Genomic DNA, 16,830 nt, shown 5'->3' on the forward strand with positions numbered 1-16,830 from the left:
AACATAACAGAGCTGCTCCGACGCCGCCACTGTGAGCGGCGATATTCTTGAAACAAACTGCACAATTTGATGCCTGTGACAGATTTAAAAGCACTGGGATAATTTTGGTCTCAGCTACTCTGATTACAAAACAAATCACCGGCATCAGATTAAAAATATCACAGCGCATCTGTAGTTAAACTGCACTAAGAGCTACAGCTGCACAATATTAGGAACAAACACAATCTCAGCATAATTGTTAGTGTATTAATGAGTTGTAACCTAGCCACATTTTTCTCACCCTCTTCTTTTTTTCTGCACAGTCTCGCTCTGGTAGGGGAAATATATTTTTGAGCAAGTTGAACTGTGATGAAACTTATTGATTTTTTTAAAATGTGTTATTATTGTTATTATTTGTTATTGAGAAAAGAAAGCTTTTCACAATAACAAATTTTGCTGGGTCAAGAAATTGTCCCAGAAATTATTGTACTAAACAACAATATTGTTGCTTTCAGATCATTTTCAAGTAATATGTTGATAATGGCATAATAATGCAAGTTTTCCCTCTCAAAGACAAATAAACTTGAATCTCGTACAAATCACTCCACACTGGAACTGGAAGATATTTTAAATGTCCAAAATAAAAACATAACCAAAAACAACAAAAAGGAAATAAAAACTACACTCAACTAAAACCATATATAAAATGGATTATGACGTCTCTAAACAAAATTGCCATTCAAAACAGAAATTACTGAGCTCATGTTTAATTTATCTTGCAATGAACTGATTGATCGGATCATGCTTAGACATCGGCTGAAGTATGCCGAATAACATGAAATACAGATACAGTCAAGATCCAGCTGATAAGCAACTTCTATAAAGCTTAGACAGAAGACCAGAATAACCACAGATTAAACAAATCAAACTGAAAGCTTTGTGTCCGTATGAAGACAGCGGTGTTGGTTTGTTTTTGTCATTTTTCAGCTGTTTGCTGTCCACAGGGCGTCTCTTTGTTACTGGACCCAGTCCCACACCGAGACACATCATCCGCCTTTTCCACTTCACAAACAAAACCAAGACGGTTGCAGAGATGTGAAGGACTTGGATATTAAACTGTAAACTGTAATTCACATCACTCTCACATGCAGTTTATGTTTTAAACATTCCACTTCAAAAAGCCTGTGTTGTATAATCACAAATACACCCACAGAGTCCAAACGAGGCCTAAACTTATTAAAGCCAGAGCCTCGGAGGCACAGCCACCTCAATGTTGAATTTAATTGCAAAAGCTAAACTGACGGCCAGTGTTGTGTTGGACAAAGGCAGTGTGGGTGTGGGGAGGGAACCTCTCTCTCCAGCATGTGACAAAGCAATCCTGGGTCATGTTACCCTGAGGGAAACAAGAGGACCAGGAGCTTAGGTTACAGCCTGGCCAAGCCTGTCCAGGCTATGATTGTTGACAACGGGGAAAGTCGTACAACCCCAAAACGAGGAGCATGGGGTTTGCTCAAAACAAAACAAAAACTAAACAAAAACAAAACAAAAACGCTCTGCAGTGAAACAATTTTCCTTTTTGAAATTTCTAGAAAAAATCTAAATGTTTACACTTTGCTGTGGAAAAGGGAACAAACTGATATTTGAACACTTTCTTTATTGCCATATAGCTGAAGCTAGATCCTTAATTAGGTTAAGGTCTGCTCTTTGACTAGGACTTTCCAACAAACAAATGCATTTTCATATATTTTACTTTACCTCGAACCTAAATTAACTAGTCAAAACAATATATATAAAATTAGAAAACATTTACTCCCTCTTTAATCCAGATTCCTTGTTCCACAGCATGTTACCACGACTACCAAGTTTAATTCACTGACCAGTTTGGGATGTGATTCTTGATCTTTTTGTTCACTAAAGAGGTCTTCACAGATCAGCTGCATTTATACTGAGGTTAAATTGCACACAGACTTCTGAAAGCAACAGGTTGTGCAGGATTTCATGTGGGGACATTATAGTATAGGGGGCTGAATACAAATGCACACCACATAATGCTGCACAGTATATCATTAATAACAAATGTCATTGTAGTGTGTGCAATATTCATATCACAAAAGACTGCGTGCAAACATTGTTGTATAATATAATCCAAGTGTTGCATTTTTAAGATAATGTAATATTTAGCCACACAAATGACAGATCAAAATGCTAAAAATGACAAAGTGATGGAAGCACAAAGAGAGAAAAGAAGATAACAGGCAGATATATCACAACTGATATCATTACAGTATTGTTTAAAAGAGTAAATGTTGAGATCCTAAATATTCTAAATCATAATTATCATGAAAAAAAGGATTCCAAAAAAAAAAAAAAATTAATTAAGTTAGCACAGAATGACTGACAGATTTAAATGAAAAAAGAAAAGAAAATGAAAATGGAATCCAAGGTAGTAGGTGAGCTCCTTTCTCACTTCACACTGTTTTACCGTTTACTAGATGCATTCAGTCAATATATTGTATGCATGCAGGTTATCAGAAAAGCTGCAGAAATTGCATCAAGTCAAGTAACATAACAGCACATTTGCATATAATGCAATCACCTATTGCAAGGCCAGTAATCCGATTTATCCTTAAAAGCTAAACTAAACCAGATTAAAAAACAAACACAACAAAGTGTTTCCTTTTGTTGTTGGGTTTATTTTGGCCACCGCCATCTCTGGATACAGAAAGTGAGAACATGCTGCCACCAGGAGCGCCGCAATTCAGCTATGATTAGTTGTTTGGATTCATACAGACCAGAACATATAGCAGAAAAAGATATGACCTTCTCTACTAAAAGGTTATTTGATTATATGGTTAAGCAAGATGAACATTACAAAAATACCAGCGATGCACCAATCTGATATTAATATCTGTATCTTTCCCAATATTATATATAAAACTTGTAGATCCGGTATCAGTGACAATGAGCCTGATCTATAAGCACAGATCTATTCAGTCTGATTCTATGCCTTGTTTTTGTCAGTTTCAGTTTCTTTATTACTTACTCTACATTGGCTGTTCTACTCTTAATTGTGTTGACTAAAGAAATTAGTTGTGTTGATTTTACTTACTTGACCAAGCTTGTGATGCTATTGGTGTATTTAAATGTGCTGTACTGGTGCAGAGTTATTAAATAAATGTGCAATTTAGTACATTTATGTCTGTGTTTAAAAATGGAAACATTTTAAGTCAGCACTGTCTTTCTGCATCAGATCGGTAACGGCCAATACTATACCACCAATATTGGTATTGGGATGACAAAAGTGGATTGATGCAACTCTATAAAAGACCTATGAAAGAAGTTGGAGCAGTTTTTAGCAGCAATTCAGCTTTACAGCAAAGACTTTTCAGGTAAGTTTAAATAATTCTGACATTTTATGTTAAACTTAAAGGGAGGTAAAACATTAAAAACACTGGATGCAGCATCATAGCTTCTCAAGTATTTACACACTAAGTATTTCTGTCTCGTCACATACCTCACAAACAATCTCAGGGATGTAATGAAGCGTGCAGTCCTGATTCAAGATATGCTCATTCCATTGCAGCCAATCCAAATTGTTCTGAGACAGGAAGGAGTCCTAAATACTATAGAACAAATTCACATCCTGTTCAAATGGGCTGTCAAAATCAAATCTTTTAAATTTACAGAAGTCCCTTTTAGCTTTGAGGACTCCAGCATTTGTGGCTCCCAGTCTGGGACTGGGACAGAATGGGACGATACTGGACTGGCATAACCACAGAGTCTGACGACCCTTCCTAAACATCCGCCCGCCACCCCTGTTCTTCTAAGCTTCACATCTGATTGGATGAAACACAGGAAGATGGCCCACTATGTAATCCCTCCCATATCCCACAGCCAAAAAGGGGGACAGACAGAGAGAGCATTGAGGGGCTCACCAACATGATGACAGAGGAGAAAGCAGAGGGGCTTAAGAGGAGATGCCAATCCAGTGGAGTCATGCTGCTGTCAGAGGAGGCCTGACCCAAGATCACTGGACCATGAAAAAGGCAAAGGTGGAGCGGAGGCGTGTACGTCAACAAGAAACGGCAGAATATGCATGAAGGAAAATCCTGAGCAGCTCCAGATAGTCGGAAATGTGTAGATAAATATAGAGAGCAGGAATTAATGGAATCATTCACCAAATCCACAGCATTACAACGTACTCGTATTTTAAAATGTACTGATATTCATTGATGCTTTAATGGACACAACAGTGAAGAAAATGGTCAAAGTAGCAACACTGTTGTGAATAACTGGAAGGAGGGGTGGTACGCAGTACAAGTGCCCACCACTAACTGCATTTTATTGTTGGTATCATACAGCTATATTCTGATCAACAATAAACAGTACCATAAATGTCTATTGTCCAAATGCAATCTGATCCAGAGATGTGAAACGAAGACTTCGGGAAGGACATGGAGAAAACTCATGCAGAATCCAAACTGTGCAAGTCGGGAAACATAAATTTGCCATGAGCAAAAGCGGAAGGAGGATGAAAACTAAGCCGCTAATCAACACAGCTAATTCAGTTCAACAAGCAATTTGGTAAAAATAATAAATAATTCATTTAAAGACGTTCTTTCCATCATCTGTAAAATCTCTCCCCTTAATTTAGCTGATACAGAGAGTTGGTATTCAACAAAACATTCCTGCCAAATATACAAATTCAACTCATCGCTCTGATCAACAATTAACGTGTTCAGAATCTGGATGTTTCTTCTCTGTTTTGTTCATGTCAGACATGCCTTGGATAAAAACATGTTACATGTGACAACTGGCTTTCACAATTTTATCTACAGGAATTCCTAAAATGCCAGACGATGAGACCATGTTGTCAGTACACCATCACAGTCTTTACTGCAATGAAACATCAATTAAGGCTTTAGGATAAGGAACCATTAGGGAATCTATAGTGGATGAGCTCATAAAGACTACCTGGAAAACATTAAAGGTCAGAGAAAATGATTGAGAACTAACGATGAGTCAGAAGTAAGGATGGCAAACTGCAGCCTTTCTGCAGTTTACCATTTGAAAATGCCAATAGAGCAGCAAAGGTTTTCAAAAACCAAGAAGAAAAAAATCCCTCAATTCTTCAGTTATCGAGTCGCCAAATGTAATCTTTCACAGAAGCTCAATGGACGGTAAATTCTTAGCTCTGATTTGATCTTTTTCTAGACTGGTGCATATTACAAATGGGAATGTTTTTCAAGAGCATCATTTATGTATGTGGGGCTGTAATTGCTGTGACACACAGTAATAGTCATACAGTTGCCTAAAAAAGTTGCAATATATCATCATCAAAATGGTACCGCAAAGTGTTGCAATAAAACTTTACATCCGAATTGCCCACCCCTACTCACTTGTGCAAGCAAAGACAGACAGCATGTAGAAGTTGAGTAGAATATGTATTCAAAGCAAGAACCAACAAAGTATGAAGGAATTCAGAACTTGCCCATTTCTTTAGACATGCAACTGCTTAAAGACAAAGAAATTACAAACCAATCTAATCAATCAATAACCAGTGGGAATGAAAAATGTAAAATAAATAAATAAATAAAACCGGTAGCTAATTAACCACTCTACACTAATTAGGGTTTTCAGTCTGTGGTTTTACAGCTCTTAAAAGCTGAATTGTAATTCATACGTTGGACAGCTTAATGCAGCATAAAAGGTCTTTAAGTGCATTAATGCTAACATGCAGTCATCACAGACTATTAAACTACACAACTTCATCTTTAGTGGCCTTGTGACAATGACGAAATGTCAGAAGTAGTAAGGAGTCATGACTCGAGTCACTCAAATAAGGAGGCGTATTGCCTCTGTAACAAGAAATAAAACATGACTTCAGTGGCTTTTACCTCCCAGTAAATGTTTTAAAAACCACTGCTGAATGCTGACCCTCCATCTGTTGCCGTTTTTCCAAGGCTGTGCACAATTGCAAGCCATTTAAATTGCTTTGAAGACGATAAAAAGCTACATGATTCAGTTGCTCTCCAATTAATGTTTTACAAAAAAATAAAAACTGAATATTCTTAGCAACCAGCTTGATTTCTTTATTTTATTTATAAATATTTTATACAAAACAGCAGCAAAAAACATTACACTAAAATTAAGACACCTAAAACTCCCCACATTCCTGTTCTGCATCAGCATCGTAGTTACATGACCAAACAAATACCACATGGCCAACCTCCCGAAACACAAACAGCAACAAGATTAAAAATGTATTTAAAAAAAAAAAAAAAGCAAAAAATTAGTTATTAATGTTGGCCTGGTTTATATTGGACTGATAGCGATATGTTAAAAATAACTAAAATTGGCCAATACCGATGCTAACATGGCCGTATTCGGCCTTTCTAGTTTTGGCTGATGCATTTAGAGGCCAGAATGCATGCATTTAGAGATGAAAGGTTATTGTTTTGATGCAGCTTATGAATATGGAATAATCTGATTTTTTCATATTTAAATATCTGAATATAAGCCCCATAAACTGCTCTACTTCCTGGCAAAAGGTTCCTGAAGTGGAAAAACATTTTTGGTCACACATGGTGAAAAGCAGAGAATGAGTGAGCCCACAGTGGATTTAAATTAGAAACACATTTAAATTAGAAATAAACAATTTGAGATTAACATTACGTTTTGAAACAATGGCAGCCATATTGGATTTTGAACCAACCAGGAGAGACCTCCAACTTCCTACAAACGAATTACAACTTCAGGGAACTCGTGTCGTATTTTTGGTAGACAAGTGGAAAAATGCAATTAGTTACAAACTGAATGCACAAATATGCTGTTGTGGCTGTTGTACTGCACCCTGGGATTTGTAGTTTTAGCAACAAGTAATATCCATGTGGCAGTTATAACTCAGACGGTGATTTTGTGGACCAGATAAAACTGCAGCAAGTTTTGGGCGCAACATTGTGTTCAATATCTGTGCAAAATCAAATCAAAAATGTATTACTTCACACCGATCAATCCCAGAAGACATTAAAAGGTCAGAACAAAGGTCACTCATGGGTGTGAACAGATTATTTTCTCTACCAGAACTAACAGCACTAAGGAACTTCTTATGAGTCACAAATCACCACTTCCTACCAACTCCAGTTTCAAGAGAATTTAGCTGATTTAAATGAAAGTAACCTTTTTTGAAGGGGGCTTAGCTTCATTTTTAACCTTTTCAGATGTTTTTTTGATGAACTGATACCTCTCTTCTCTTCAAAAACAAAGACCTGAATATACAGTTAAGATGTATCAGCAAGCGACTGGCTGAGCCATCTGTCCCATCTGAGTGGGCTGTGGTTAAGTGACCTGCACCCCAGCTGTACTGACTCATCTTTGACTAGGACAGCTTCTCTGTTTTTTCCTCAGGAAAACACACTCACAGGGAACGGGGAGACTGGCCGCAATATGCATGGGGTGAAGTTGATGCAGAGAAGGACAAGATTTGGATGATAAAGAATATGTGTTACTTTTATCAGGCAAAAATCATCATACAGAATACATTAGGTTCAGAAATAAACAAGACTCTGTGCTGTTTGGATGGCAGGTCCTTTTATTTCTACAGTATTATGACACAGTGCTGTAAAAAAGTATTTGCTTCCGCAAAGATTACTTCTGTTTTTTGTTACACTTGAATGTTTTACATCACAATAAAAATGACAAAGATAAGCTGAGCAAAGACAAAAAGGTGATTTTTAGCGATGCACCGATTGCAGTTTTCTGGCCAATCAGCAATCTAAAAAAAAAAAAAAAAAAAACTAACCTGCCGATTCAGTTATATATATTTTTAATATATATAAACATATAAAACTTACGTCGTCAGTGGGGTTGGGCATTTATCTATGAATTGTTGTGAAGAACTTCTTATGATATGAATTTTGGTTTATTGTTGTCTTAATAAACTGACAGTTCAGTGTTATTTTTAATATTTTCTCTGATCTGCAAGAACGCCAATAAGTATTAACTCTGGGAACTGTTCTGCCACATTACAACGTTGTCCTGAAAATTTTACCATTTAACACAAAAACAGACCGCTGGTTTACTGCCCGAACCACCAGGCTTAGCAAGTTATTCTGGGGGGGAACCATGTATACAAACAAATAATGGCTCTTATAAGTATGCTTCAGCAGAAAGGTTATCCTACAGCAACAGTAAATCAGCAATAATCCACCCTTTTACTTGATATACAGTAAAAAAATAAAATACCTTCTACATGAGTTTGACATTTTAAGATATTCGGCTAAATACCAGAATATTATATACTTCCATTTGCTGATGCAGAAGGCTGCAAAAAAATTATTTGACATAAATATGGTGAAAACTAATTTTTAAATCTACTTTCATTCAATTCAGCTCAACTTGACGTTCCTGAGCCAGAACTGTAGAAAGGCTGTTTTAAGAGAGGCATTGGAACGTCAGAGATTTTAGCACCCATGGCCAATGTGACGAGGTCTGCAGTGAGAAAAGAAGGGGAAGGACAAAAGCTCCTCTATGTTTTGTGTCACAACTTGAATAAATCAGTCTTTGTTAGCAGGGCAGGATTGGGATTCTTGCTAAGTTGCTATTTTTATATCCATGAGCACAAGAAAGGGCGGTTAACAAGCAAGAACGCATGGCCTTTGGCTAAGCACTGCGTCATCAAACGCCTCCTGCTGGAAGCCAAAGGGATTTCCATAAAACATCTCTGTATCTTACACTAACATTTAGCAAGAAGAAAGCTAATGCTACCATCAGTCTGTGGCCTCAAGGTAAAAACAAGATTATTCTGTTTGTGAAAAACATTTTTAAATTAATCCAAATCACAAAAAGACACCAACTGAAGTTCGGAAGGCTAATTCTGATCTAGTTTTATACAATTCTTGTTTCTTTCTACACATTATAAACAGTCAAACAGCAAATAATAATCTGCAATATTTAAACTGCAAAGGGATGTGTGGGATGCAATGTGTGTTGGTATTTATTCACATGTGCTATGAAGTCATGCCCGCCAATCCACATGATGGATGGAGTCTCACTGCAACAGATACACTACAAATAAACTTTTTCAATCTGAAAACCCTCTGCATGTGTTTTTCTTCAGAGTTTATCTTTTAACATTCATCGTAAACCGTCAACTTCAACTACAAGAGTCATCATGTTGCCTTAAAATTTACAATAAATCTTCAACTGTCAAGACAAAAGCAGCATTTAGAAGATTGTACATGAAATAATTCTATTAGAGAGTGACTAAAGTACAATGAGCTCACCCTGTAAATGTCATTCCCAGAGCAGTCGCTGTCTGTTTTGACGTAATTCAGTTATTGGCAGTGAGTAGGAGCGTGTGCTGTTTTGTTGTTGTTTGCGCCTTTTGGCTTTTATCAAGTGTTGCAGTGTGTTGTGGGTTCTGCAGTTCATGACCTCTCCCACTTCTGACTTCCTGTTTAACGTAATCAGGGTCGGCCCAGACCCTCCGAGAGCCGCCACAGCCAAATCATCAGGGTCGAGCCTCAGAACGCCGCAGCTTAGACGTGGTAGAAAAGACTATTTGAACCAGCAAGATAACAATGGATTCATTCCAATGAAAACTGGTTTTAATCCTATTTGTTTGATATTAAAGTCTTGGGATATTTTGAATTGCTTTAATTGCGTTTTTTAGACTCATCTGTCAGAAACAAAACTGTGACAAAGCCTTAGAGCGAATGGCAGACAGATAAAAAATGTTCATCTTTCAAATATCTAAGCTAACTAACATGTAAATACAAGTAAACCCCTTCTCTTGTGTTGCTCCTTGTAGTTTAGAATCTTGCTTCTCTTTTCATTTCTTTTCCCTGCATCCATGATTCAGTTTCCTGTCCACACTGTCAATAGAAAGATGTCAGACACCCCAACATGAAAAGCTTTCAAAAAAGCTCTTCCTCTGCAACCTATCTCCCAAAGCTGAAGTCATGGCTGTTCAAAGGAGGTCATTTAGGTCAACAAGCAGCCATAACAAGAAGTGACAGAGCATGTTAAAAACTAATAGACCCAGACGGTGCAGACGGACAAAAATTCACTGGCCCTTCTTCTTCCGAGAGAGAGATTGGTCAGGACATATTAGCTTGGAGACAGTAAGTCCTCTGCCTTATCAACTTTGCAGGAGTTTGTGTCCAGTCAATTTGAAATGGGGTGTGAAAGTGACCTTCTTTTCTCAGTGAATACTGATTATTCACCAGAAACAAAACCATAAATTTAATAAAATAATACAACCAGAAAAGCATGCTGTTTGGCTGCAGTGAGATTAAACTCACAAGATAAATGACTTCTAAATGTTCAGCGAACTACTTTAATTTTTTTCCATTCTGCTGAAGCAGACCCTCCCCACACTTACACTTTTCTCAGTGCAAAGACGTATGTGGTAAATTAACTTTTCATCATCTTGTTCTGCATGCAAGAACTACATAATCATATTAGAACAAGTTTTTCTATCCCCCAAAAACAGAACTGCAGATGATAAATTCCCAGAATTAAGGCAAAACACAAATAATTTAGAAAGATTTGTTTATCCTAAGACAATTTTAGAAACCCAGGCAGCAGCATTGGTGTGAGCTGGAATAAGTTTCTGAAGGTATAAAAACACACTGAAATTAGATTGATTTAAGGATATTACTAATTATCCAATAGTTTCAAACAAACTGGCTGTATGGTGTAGTACTGGAACACCATGCAAGAAGGTCTTAGATTCAAATCCCAGCCTGGGGTCTTTCTGTCTGGAGTCTATCCATTTAAGCTCTGTGCATTACGATGTTTGAAAATTAACTCTGTAAGAGTAATTACTGCCATTTGTTTTCTTAGTTTCCACTGCAGAAATCCTCGCACGCTCCGTTTACAGATATGTGGAGTCAGAAACTGTCTTAAAATTCAACTGATTTATGCAGGCATCGGTACCACAGCTAATGGAAGCAAATTGTAAGGAGGATGTAAAAAAAACACACAATTAGATTAAATTACATCAATTTCAATTGGTGAACTTTTCTAATTCTGTCCAGAGCTAATAAAATAAAACATTCCCAACAACCAAGTGGTATTCGATAACTAAGTACACAAGAATGAAATTATACAATTTAAGAAACACAAAGTCCATGCCTAAACAGAGAGGCAAAAGAAAGCAGAGAAAAAAAATAGAGAAGAAGAAGAGTAGTGCTAAAGATAGGACCACCCAGGCAAACAATCAGAAGTAACCACAACACTGTGTGCGCCTCCGTGTCCAGCTCAAGCATCTTCCTAAGTATTACCACCAGAACCTTTAATTCCCAACTGGTTCTGAACATGTTAGTTATTATTCCCCCACAATGGAGCTGTGTTTCCAAATCAGTGTCAACCTCTTAATTTCATCCCTTTCTGGGAGAAAACAAGAACAAATCTTTGTTAAACTGGAACATCACATGGTCCCTTTGTGTGTAAGCAACCTTTCTCCCACACAGGTCAGAAGCACAGCTATTGAAGAGCTCAAGCCTTAATTTTCTCAGCAATGAAAGCTTGACATGCAGAATTTCACCTAAAATGGGAATCAACCTTTGTTACGCCCCAATAAATTTGAATAAAAAGAAGCACCTTGCAGAGTCGAAAGATTTATGATGAGAAATTTTGCATTTAACTGTAATAAGAAGACAAACAAAAGAAAGAAAAAAAAAGACTGAGATAAGTTAGCTTGTCCTAGCATTGTGAAACCACAAATTTGGTGCATTGGGATGTTAATGCCAGACGTAGCCTGGACAACAGAGTTAAAATAGATACAAAATAAATAGCAACTGAGAGTTTAAATCTGGCCGTTTAAAAAGCTGATGGAGTAAAAAATGGATGTAAATTCCAGTTAAAAAAAGAAACAATATTAAACGAGTGTGTACTGGTAATTTTTAGCACTATAAAATCTCAGGGAGCATTGCAGTCTTGTTTTAGAACCGCATTACTCAAAGTGGCAGCATGTTGGAGTAGCTCCGTTATGCTATTTCTGATTTATTGTTTTTGTAGACTTTTGTTCTCATATTTGTTTGGACAATTTGCAAACATTGTAAAGATATTTACATTGAAAGCAATGTAAACATTCCAATTTAGAAGAGATTTAGGAATCTTTTCTAAATTTGAGATTTAGAGAGTTTTTAAAGAGGGGTGACAAAAGCAAAATGAGGTGGATTAGCAGAGCCTGCGGACAACTGATGGCTTCATCCAGGACATATTACTGTGAAATATCATCTCCGCAGATTCGTTGGAAAGTATTCCAGGTAGACTGCTACTGGAGATCCTTCCTCCCCACAGCACCACCATTTTTTTTAAAATGTCTTTTAATTTACTTTTGGGATAAATACCACAGAACTGAATCAACTGAGTGAAAAAAAGAACAACAGAGGTTTAAATTATACCCAGAGTTTGATGGTGGTGACATCAACAAAGTAGCATTTACAGTTACACCTACAGGTGTGATCATAAGACCACCTATAGGACAGCTGTAAGACGGATGAGATCATGTTTAAATGCATCCATCATCAAGAGCAGTGCAGAATCTTCTAATGGATGTTGAGTGAAACCTTGAATTAATGGAGGGTTCTCATGTTGTGTCTCTGCTTACCCAGCAATAAACACTTGCCTTGACAAACTGTCTTGAATTTGCAGAAGTAGTTGGTAAATTAAAACAGAATTTCTTTAACAGATGACGATTTGTGTTATAGTACATGGAATAAAAATTGCCACAGCTGAAATCTAAAGAAAAACAGACATGAATATCAGCTGGTAGAAGTCAGATCAGTGCCAATGAGTGAAGTCAAATTTCTTTTTTTGAAACTACTAACCATGAATGACTATAAGTCAAAAGAAGTCAGTGTAGTATTTTCTGATGTGATCTTTCAAATTAAGATATAGGTGTTGTGCAGTTTCATAATGAATAGGTTACAAAAAGCTTGCAGTAATCACCAGATTTTGGTTTCTTCATTCAAATGTAGCTCATTACTTGGCAACGTTGCGTTCGGATGCACAGAACAAACAGAACACTGCTGCGTGAAGAAACTGAGCCAGCATAAGCTAAAAGGGGCCAAGCAGGGCAGTTGTGTTGTGCAGCTGGGGCATGTAGTTTAAAGGTAACATTTGTGCATTCCTGTGTGGCCAGAAATAAACTGGTTAACCAACATCTGTTGTAGACACTGTAAAAAATATGCAAGCGTACGCCCACTCCTGTTAAGAGAGGTTATTAGAGGCTTTGAAGCTGCAGGGTTTCTGAAGACAAACTTTAAACAGATACACTCGCATAGAAAACACCTGATATAGTTAGAAAAGTCACCATTTACTAAGTTCATACTATATCTGTTCATGACATACAGCCGATCTGCAGTGCTGTGTAAATGTATTCACCGCTTAGAGATTCCTTCTGCTTCTGTGTTTCACTTAAGTGTCTCAAATCAAACAAAGAGAAAGATTATTTCATTTGTTAAGGAGGAAAAACTATCCAAACCTACATGACTGTAAAAAAACAAGTAATTTACCTTATGTCACCAGTGAACCCATCTCATGTTGCCAGACAGGTTCTATTCAACCTTTTTCTTGATTCGAAAAGATTGGCAGTAATCAGGCCTAGTAAGAACAGGCTGGGTAGTTTCTCTTTTCTTTTGAAAATTTAACATTATGTATTCATAAGAGGTATTAAAATCAGGCTTAAGAGGTATTAAAATCTGTTTGATTTGAAAGACCAAACTGTGACAAAAACTGTAACACTGTAACACTAACTGACATGACACTTTGCACTAAAATTACATTGTTTGCAAAATCATGCAAGGTTGGGACTTTTAATGTGACTTTTAAAGCAACTTTGCATTAAATGTGTCATTATTTACTGACTGACACTTCATGACAACAGTCATAGACATTCATAAAGACTTCTTCATGTTTATGACAGGAGTTATGTCAGTCTTATGCACACCCCGTCAAATAAAGTATTACCAAAGTGCATGAACCCAAGCCAGTTTCTAGTCTTTTCCCTTTACAATCTTTTCTTCCGTTTCTCTGTTTACATCTCACAGTTACTCAGCTTTCATGTGCAGCTGTAAAATTCTCACCAGCCTAAGTTTACTCTGAAGCCCGGTCCTACAAAAATACAACCTCCATGAGTCATGCAGTCATCTTTCTTCTGCTCATTATGTGAAGGATTAGCAGGTGATAAACTCTAGGCTTTCACAGGTGACCTATAATTAGACAGGTCTGATTATCCAAAGTATTTCCCATTAAGATCACAATGTAAATTCTAGACCAACTCACAAGGTGGCTAGGATCTGTCATAACACAAGCAAGCACAAACAATATTGCCGAAATTTTTTTTTAAATTAAATTAGCAAAAGTCAATAAATCAAATATTGCTGTTTACCAGATACTTCTGTAGAAACCATCAGATTATTCAGATATTTCCTGCTGAGGTCCTGCGGTCTCTCTTTAGTCAGCAAAGCTCAAGACAACAGTGTTGTTGTGTGAAAGCTGTAGACATAAACGAGGCACCAACTCTTCCTTGTGGTGTGAGAACAGAAACCGTCATCATTCTGTATCGCTGATAAGCTTCAGACAGCCAGTCTGACGCAGAGATGGATATTAAGAGGAAATATGTGGGGAAGGAGTAACAGATGAGTGCACAAAGAAGAGACGAGCCAATCAGTAGCACCGCGGTGGGTTAAACCAGCCTCACTACACAGATTCCCGGTGAAGCATTAACTTCAATGGAGCAGGTTTAAATATTAACATCCCATCGTGTATGACTGAAGGAGCACAGAAGCACCTATAACATCTGAAACCGGACTGGTTCACCGCGTTCCTTTGCCTTTTAAACCGTAACCAAACCAACAATCCCTCAACCAGAGGTTTCAACCAACTTGGTGCTTAATTATAAACACACAAAAAAGAAGAGAAAAACACACGCAAAGCAAAATAACATCCCTGAGTGGAAGTTTCCACTTTGTTAGCGCTTTTTATCTTCCTGGTCATCTGTTCCCGACACGCATTCTGTGCAAAAAGGTTTCCTGTTTTGCCTCCTTTTGTCACCGTCGTCGTGTTGGGGGGGTTTGTCGGGTTCTAACTTTAGAAGCTCTGCTAACATTCAACAGTTACCTGGATCTGTCCTGGATCAGGACCGCTGACAGTACGCTGTGCAAAAAAGCGGGAATTGGGTTAAGATCTCGAATCAGACAACATAAAACTGTGCATGTGGTCAAAAACTTTAATCTGTTGGTTTGTTGTCGTTATGCTGCACAAGTCCAAACCCGTCATTTATACTAAAGGTAGCTGTCATATCTTGATCTTGGTAAACAAAACATGTATCAATTCTAAACTACAGTAACCAAATCTCTTGTAGAGCTTTTTCTACAAATGCAATGATCAAAGCGCCTTTTCTTGTCAAAACAGAGAGAAATAACATCACCATTCCGTAGTGGCATCCCAACAAAGCTGTTTGTAGAAAATTTAAAACTTATTTTTAAAATGCTATATCTCTCCTCGAAAGGAGCTGCTCCACTGACGATAGTCACAAAATTAGGTAAAAATCACAATTTAAAAAATAAACTAATAACCAGCTTATACATGATATTCTTTTACCTGATTCTGAAGAGTCCACGCGTAGCTCGGCTAAAAGCAGAGCAGAAAAACAAGCAAAGAAACCAAGTTGCTGACCAGTCACTGTTGTCCAGTTGCTCTGACCACTTTCCTGCCTACTCCACTGACTCTCCCCCTCCTCCTCCTGTTCTCCAAAGTCTGCAACACCCAGCTCCAATAACCCATGACCCACAGGAAGTAGACACAATGGACTGAAAATAACACATCACCTCCCCTGGCAACAAATGCCCACCACAGCCCCCTGAAGCACACGGCCCTCTGCAATACAGAACACCTTGGAGAGGCCGGCTTAAGATAGGTGAGAAGAACCAAAAATATCTCCCGCTGCTCAACAGGCGGATCCGCATGCCAAAGCGGGTTCTGTCCCACTGTCAGTTCACAGCTTGTTTCAGTGTTTCTGCAATTTTCAGGACAATTTTTAAAGACCATAAAATGCACATCTTAAAACTGACATTTTGTGTTAAATTTACATAATTTTGTAAGTTTAAGAGCTAGATAAATTTTTGGAAATTAGGTTAACTTAAAAACAATGTGTTTGACTTTACAGATGCGTTTCTTTTGACTAGAAGCATTGATAATGTTTTGGCGACTTCTGATAGAGAATTTGTGAAGGAAGCTAAAGATTAGGGTGATTGAAATGAGGCCTTTCAAAAACTGGAGCTCATCACCAAAGATCGATCATTAAACAGGCAAAAAGCTGATAAGCCAAATCTGCCAGCGGTATGACTTTATTCACTTTACTTAACAGCCTTAAATACTTCGCAATTAAAGTTAAACATAAGTGTCAATTTGTCTTGTTTTTTGAGGCAATTGCTTTTGTACTGTAGAGTGAACAAAACCTTGAAATTTGACCTTTTCACCTCCGACACTCTTCTTTCCTACAGAACCTAAAGGACCCATTAGAAATCATTATTATACTGTCATTATCAATAGGAAAAATGAACAAGAAATTCTACAAATTACAGCACTTTTTTCTGACATTGCAACCTGTTGCATTATTTTCTTTATACAACTGCCTATTTTACTAGATGAGACACCAAATATACCTTAATATGCATTAATAGGTCTTGGCACTACTACATAAGTAAATATCTAGTATTGCTCATCTCCACAGTTGGGAGAACAACCAGTCAGCAACGAGGAAATTAATGGAGCTCCTCAATTGGCTCCTTTGCAAGCACCAGCCATTGGCATGTCAAACAGCACTGCTTCAAGGTA

At 37.5% G+C, this 16,830-nt stretch overlaps 1 long non-coding RNA gene across 1 annotated transcript in view; it reads right to left on the bottom strand.

Moving 5' to 3' along the window:
* LOC106938014 (uncharacterized) overlaps nt 1-14,596 on the bottom strand; it is a 20,671-nt gene extending 6,075 nt beyond the window's left edge. The window contains exons 1-2 of the long non-coding RNA XR_001422510.1: nt 14,586-14,596; nt 1,628-1,630 (exon numbers count right to left, since the gene is read on the bottom strand). This is a non-coding gene — a long non-coding RNA (uncharacterized LOC106938014). The remainder of the gene's footprint in view (nt 1-1,627; nt 1,631-14,585) is intronic.
* Between the last annotated feature and the right edge of the window lie 2,234 nt (nt 14,597-16,830).

This window comes from Poecilia latipinna, unplaced genomic scaffold (assembly GCF_001443285.1).
Source record: "Poecilia latipinna isolate Pla-1442-1.1 unplaced genomic scaffold, P_latipinna-1.0 Scaffold2487, whole genome shotgun sequence".
Classification (NCBI taxonomy): Eukaryota; Metazoa; Chordata; class Actinopteri; order Cyprinodontiformes; family Poeciliidae; genus Poecilia; species Poecilia latipinna.